The sequence below is a fragment of the Hippopotamus amphibius genome, chromosome 1 (assembly GCF_030028045.1).
Source record: "Hippopotamus amphibius kiboko isolate mHipAmp2 chromosome 1, mHipAmp2.hap2, whole genome shotgun sequence".
Taxonomy (NCBI): Eukaryota; Metazoa; Chordata; class Mammalia; order Artiodactyla; family Hippopotamidae; genus Hippopotamus; species Hippopotamus amphibius.
The window spans coordinates 94,865,636-94,871,635 of NC_080186.1; the positions used below are offsets into that span (position 1 = coordinate 94,865,636).

The window sequence follows — 6,000 nt, forward strand, 5'->3', positions numbered from 1 at the left end:
AGCAGGGACCCCAATAAAGTATTGTCTGAAAAAAAAAGATTCAGGGGTCTACCATATCAATTAAGTATTTCCAGGACCAGTGGTCTGAGGTATGTCAGGATATGCCCCACCACCATCACCAAAAGAAAGGGCAACTGATTGCATCTCACACCTCCCTAAGAAGGAAACACAACATCTGAGGCTTCTGAGTTCTGGGGGTAATGTATTTCAAAATTGAGCAAACTGCCCTGACCAATTTCTGAGAAACAGGAAAGGCTGACAGCTTTCAATGGGAACCATAGTGGGAAAGAGCTCCTCCACATGTCCTAGTCATAGGCAGCAGCCCTGCCTCTTGAGCCGCCTGACCCAGCAGGCTCTATGGTATTCAAAGTATCAGAGCTATGAAAAGATATTGTGTGGAGTTACTGCAAGCCCCAAAAGGAGAGTCTGCAGCAGAAAACGGTAACAGTTCCTGACATGCAATGGGGTCCCGGTAGAAACAGAGTGCTTAAATATGGGACATCAAATGACCATGCAGCCAGGGTTGACTCTCATGAGCTAGGTTCTGTCAGACCCACCAAGTCGTAAGTTTTGGTGAGCCCGGCAGCAATCCATATGATGGAACAGCACAGCTGAGATCAAGCACAAGCAGAATCAGAGCACAAACGAAACAAAGAAGGTCCAGATCTCCAGGCCCCACCACTGTTATACCACCACCTCTCCTTAAACTCACTCCTGTAACTACATGGAAGTTCATTATGACCAGCCAACACAGGAGGAAAAAGTAAAAAGGATAAGCTTAGTCCATGGATGGATTTCTGAGTATGTGAATGCAAACTGAAAACAGCCTGATATGCACTACAACACCACTCAAGGATAGTCCAGAAAGACAGCAATATGGGGAAAGGGAGAAGAATGTCAAGTGGTGTACCTGATGATTCACTTTATGTAGAAAAGAAGTGGCCAGAAATAACAATATGTAGAGACCTGTAGACAGTGGTGAGTAGCTTGTTCAATGATCAGTAGCCTGGAAAGAAAAAGATTAGAAGATCAGAGACACAGAGGTCTGGGAAATATGCATTAGGATGGATCCATGGGAGAGAATGTAAAGGAAAAATATTTTCATATTGTATGGTTGCTACTGTGGAAGAGGTACAAAACAACCAAGTAGACAGAGTGACAGCCAGTTGAAGTCTGCCAGCTGAAATCAGTTGAAGTCAGCCAGTTAAAGTCAGCCAGACTCTCATCAGTTGACATAATGAACAGCAGTGCTGACATACTGGGCTCAGGAATGGAGCAGCCATGTTGCTGGAGATAGATGCTATCCATGGACCAACCAGTATGGGTCCCACTTACCAAACCTGATATAGCTGGTGGGGCTGTTGCTGCCAAATGCCCAACCTACTACCATCAGAGATGCATACTGAGCCACTGACCTAACACCATCCTTTCAGGGAAGCTACCAGCCACTGAGCAGCAAGTTGATTACTCTGAAGCTATTCCACCCTGAAAGGTACAGTGTTTCATCTTGACTGGAACTGACACACATTCTAAGCATGTGCTTGCCTTACTTGCCTGCAGAGCCTCCACTAGCAGAACAATCCAACAGTTAAAGAGTTTTTGATCTTACAATGTGTGTATATACAGTAAATTGCATTGGACCAAAGGTCCTATTATACTGCAAAGGGGCCATATAACGACGATAGGACTCAGCAGTCCTATCACATAAAGCACTACCCAGAAGCTTCTAGCCTGCTATAACAAAACAAATAAGTGGTTTTCTTCCAAGTAACAGCTTAAAGATAATACCCTTCATGAATGGAATACTATTCTTGTAGACACAGTATACACACTACATAAGTATTCATGCTAATGTTCCTATATCCCTACCATTCCTCTCTGATTCCTATCTCTCAGGTTTATTCTCTGATATTCCTTCTCAGGTAAGCAGAAGCCTAAGATATTTGACAGATTGAAGTGCAGTGTCCTGGAATTCTGGCCTAAGAGGAGGATACATAACCAGAGACTGTCCTAAGAGACAGGACCCAGGGATAAGAAAAATAAAGCCATGCAGAAGGTTTAAGTCATCAATCTGAAGAGACTAAGCAGAGTAGGACGATACAGGACTGAGATAATGAGATAAAACTCAAATCAGAGCAATACATTTTGGAGCACAGAACTCTTAAAGGAATTTCCTGAGCAATGGGAACCGTTTGGACCTCTAACACACACACACACACACACCCCTCACCAGCAGAGAGCTAAACAAGTAGAGTAATATTGGAAGACTGTTTTGCTTTGATAAAGTGGAAACAGAATAATTGTTTTCTCTTGGTATTCTAAAACTTCCACCTAAACAGTTTTTAAATAATCAAGACTCATCTAGAGAAGAAAGACATCCCTAATTTAGGCAAGGTACCAAAACAATCAGCTGAAGTGTAAGCGCATGGATAAAGGTCTGACTCTCCCTCAGTCTTTGGTGTGGGAGAGCAGCTTTAGGGACCCGTGTGTGCCTGTTGTTTGAGGAAGAACCTGAAGCACGAATCCTGGCCATGAACATCTAGAGAATAGATAAGGTCTTTGACTCCTGCACTCACAAAGGCTAACGCAGCCCCTGAAATTCTGCACCAGTTCAGTAAACGGTGAATGAGTCACCAGAAACCCACTCAGCATCTCCTAAAAAGCCCAAGAGAAGGTTTTGGTGTTCGTGGAAAGTGACCATTCTAAGAAGGTGGAGAAGGTGTTTTGCTAGGCTGCCTTATCGCTCTGTGAGGGGCTCACGGAAGAGAATCCCACCCTGGGCCCTTGAGAGCAGCTCTGGAAAGAGCGACTCTGGATTTGAGACAGGCTGGGACCTGGGACCTGGGACCGGGGACCCTTTGCTGCAGTGCTTGCACCTGGACAACCATCTCCAGCAACAAAATACAAAGAAACCACAAGAGACTAAAAATAACTGCTTGCATGCACACCTTGGGACAAATTATGCACAAGGTACAAAGAGATAAAAAACCCAACTGCCACTTCTTTCGCCCACAGCAAAAGCAGGATACTGCACATGCCCCCTGCACTCAACACCACCAAAGGGATGGCAAACCACTTAAGCCACCCCTCCTGCCTGATGTCTGGACATACCCCCACCCTCATCCCATCCCATATAAGGAACCAGTTCACTCCCCGCTGAGGGAATGAGCAAGAGAAACTGTTACTGGTTTTCACTTCCCCCTGTTGCAGTAAAGCCTTGCCTGAATTTCTCGTCTGGCCTCATATCAATTTTTATTGATTACGGAAGGCCAAGAAACCTGGTCGGTAGCAGCTTCACCGTCTGCCCAGCATCTCTCCAGACTGGAGGAGCCACATTCTCCCGGCCACTCACCTTCTCCTGGTGCAAGCCAAAAGAGGAGCTCCAGTTTTTCAGGCCCTCTTTGAGCTCCACGATGTCCACCACCCCCGTCCCCGCTGTGGTCCAGGTCTTGGAAGAGGATCTTGTAGTGGAAGTAGTAGTCGTCGTCGTCGTCAGTGTGGCAGGTCGCCGCGGGCAGCACGAAGCCCCGCAGCCAGCGCAGCATGGCCCCGGCGGCGCTGGCCCGCGGCGGCAGGGATCGCAGGCCGCCTCTCCTTCCGGCCCCAGCAAGGGCGTCCCGCCGGCGGCCGCGCAGCCTGCCGCCTCTTCGACGCCGCGGCTGCGCAGGGCGACGGGTCCGCGTGGTCAGCGCGGCGGCGGCAAGCGCCAGACCCGAGCCGCCGCGGTTCCGAGCCGCCTGGGGCAAGGGCCCCCGCGCCTGTGGCTCTCGGGCGGTGCCAGAGGAGCCTGGGGAGGCCCGCCACGTGGCAGGCCCCGGCCGAGGCGCCGTGCGAGGGTCGGTGATCCCGGAAGTTGGAAGCTGAGGCGCCAGACGCGACGGCCAGGACCGTTCCAGCCTGCGGTCGACCCGGGAGCGGAGGGGAGTTTGCGGAGAGGAATGCCTTCCCCCAGGCGGCGTCGAAGGAGCGCTCCGGCGTCGAGGATCTCCCGGGGCGAGCTCAGCGCCCCTGGGGCAGCAGGTAAGTGAGTTGCTCAGACCAGCACCCCTGATGAGAGCGTCCACTGCCCCAGCGGGGGAGATCTGAAGAGGGCAGTCCTCCCGAGCAGCCTCGCCCTCCGTCTCCTCCCTGGGAACCTGGGGTTGTTTCCAAGAACCCGTCTCCTCCTCACCTCCCACTTTCTCCCAGATCCACTGCAGTCTCATCTCAGCCACCACCACTCACCACTTCACTGAACTTCCTCATCACAAAATCCACAGGACATTTTAAAATCTTTGCCTTATTTAATCCCAGTCCTGCTTAGACACTGCTGACCACGCCCTCCATCCTGAAATACCTTTTCTTTTGCCTTTTGAAACACCACGTGTTTCTGCCATTCCTCAAACTCTCTTACAAGCTCCCACAAAAAGAGCCTGAAATGTTCTACAATTGATGCTCTAGAGAATTTCAGTAGGTAGGATTGAAGGATTAGGTAAAAATCTAGTTCTGTAATTTGTTGCATTGAAGCTTTGTGTCCTCAATCCCCAGTCATGTCCTTTGAAAGTCAATGGCACAGTCTAATGGCAGGCCCACCCATGTTTTGAAAAGTTTTCTCATAAAATTCCACAGACCATAGAGTAAAGTTCACTTATTTCTCAAAATAACAGTTAGATATAGTTTAAGATGTTATTTCCATGTAGCTTTATACCAGACATTTTGTTAAATGCTAGAGATAAAAATAGAGAACATTGAATCTGCTCTCATAGAAGCTTACCATCTAGTGTGCTCTAGGTTTGTAAACAAATAAAATTCAACTTAAAAAAGATATGCTATAATTAAGATGTGACCAAATGTCATAAAATATGTATTATTTAAATGAATAACTTTTAGGAATTAATAAAATAGAAAGCTATTAATAAAGCTTTTAAAATATTCTAAGTGTTAGGCATTTATAAATATAAATGACTTTTCTTTAAAAGATGATTAACTGTCAAATGAGTAAATAAATAAATTAAAAACAAATCAATAAATTTTTTAAAAAAAGACTTCCCTAGTGGCTCAGTGGTTAAGAATTCACCTGCCAATGCAGGGGACACGGGTTTAAGCCCTGGTCCAGGAAGATTCCACATGCCTTGGAGCAACTAAGCCCATGCGCCACAACTACTGAGCCTGAGCTCTTTAGCCCACGAGCCACAGCTATTAAGCCCACGTCTCACAACTGTCGAAGCCCTCGCACCTAGAGCCTGTGGTCTGCAACAAGAGAAGCCACCACATTGAGAAACCTGCACACCGCAACTGAAGAGTAGCCCCCACTCTTCACAACTAGATAAAGCCTGCATGCAGCAACAAAGACCCATCACAGCCAATAAATAAATGAGTAAATAAATTAAAAATTAATTAATTAATTAAAAAAGATAATTAACTGTCAAAAACAAACATAATAATATATTGTGGAACTTATAACATGTAGAAGTGAAATATGTGACAGCAATAGTAAAAAGGATGGGAAGGGGGACATGGAAGTATACTGCTAAAAGGTTCCTACATTATATGTGAAGTAGTATACATTTAAAAATGCGTGCTAGAAACCCTAGAGCAAATGTTGAAAACATCATGGAGGTGTGTCTAATAAACCAATGGAAGAGATAAAATAGAATACCAAAAAATGCTGAATTAATACAAAAGAATATAAGAGGGGAAAAGGAAAAAGAACAGTTGAGATAAGCAAAACAAGAAAGGTGTGGGACTTAAAACCATGTAGATAATTACATTAAGCATAATATTCTATACACTCCAATTGAACGGTGGAGCACACAAGACCCAACTATATGCTTTCTACAAAAATGAAATATAAAGATACAAATATGTTAAAAGTTAATGGATGGATAAAGAAATACTATGCAAACAATAATCGTGAGGAAGCTGGGGGTAGCTATATTAATATCAGCCAAATAAGACTTCAAGACAAGGAAGACATTTTATAATATTAGGAGGGTTGATTCATCAAGGTGGAATAACAAT

At 45.7% G+C, this 6,000-nt stretch overlaps 1 pseudogene; it reads right to left on the reverse strand.

The window, feature by feature from the left end:
- Window positions 1–3,545, reverse strand: part of LOC130858394 (mitochondrial adenyl nucleotide antiporter SLC25A24-like) — a 71,173-nt pseudogene extending 67,628 nt beyond the window's left edge.
- Between the last annotated feature and the right edge of the window lie 2,455 nt (window positions 3,546–6,000).